This window comes from Theobroma umbraticum, unplaced genomic scaffold (genome assembly GCF_002168275.2).
Source record: "Theobroma umbraticum cultivar Fairchild unplaced genomic scaffold, ASM216827v3 scaffold_67.0, whole genome shotgun sequence".
Classification (NCBI taxonomy): Eukaryota; Viridiplantae; Streptophyta; class Magnoliopsida; order Malvales; family Malvaceae; genus Theobroma; species Theobroma umbraticum.
The window spans coordinates 6829726-6830399 of record NW_018397262.1 but is presented as its reverse complement, the minus strand read 5'-3'; positions in this window follow the sequence as shown (position 1 = coordinate 6830399).

The following is a 674-nucleotide window of genomic DNA, read 5'->3' as shown; positions in this document are numbered from 1 at the left end:
CTTTTATTAAGTAATTTAAAATCGAAGAGATAATATTCAGTCTCACAAATTTGTTTATTTATTTAAATTGACAATTCATTTAAGTAGTCTTTTACTGCAAGTTAAGATGAAGTTGGAAGATCAAAAAAGGTTATAATGGTGCCAATGTCAATCTTCTTCTTTGAATTGCAAGGCCAGCATCTCAACAAACATAATGAATATGATTTGAAGTAGAATTTTGAACAAAGCTCATCAAGCCAAGAATCTTGGAAAATTCTACCATCTCTGGTAAAGTTAGTTTTCCCATTTTATATTGTTGTTTGATTGTATAAAGCAAGTACTCTTCATTACTATCCGTTTTACATGTGTGGAGTTTAATTTCCCATGTGAGTATTGATTAACAATTAAAAAACTAGTTTGCAGGCTATGGCCTTTCCTGGATGCTGCACTGCTGTTTGTATGCTGATTTGAGCAATTAATTTGAAGAAGAAACGCTTAACAATTTGGGATTGGTTTCCTAAAAGATATTATCTCATCAGAAGTTAGTGAATACACATGGGATGTTCAGAACTATACGTTGAAAAGCAAAGAGAAACGCACCAAGAAAGGACAGTCCCTCTGGAAAGGGCCTACTACTTGGTGACATTTTCTATGTTAATATTCCTAGTTTGAAGGTTTGTATGTTTTTTGACTCA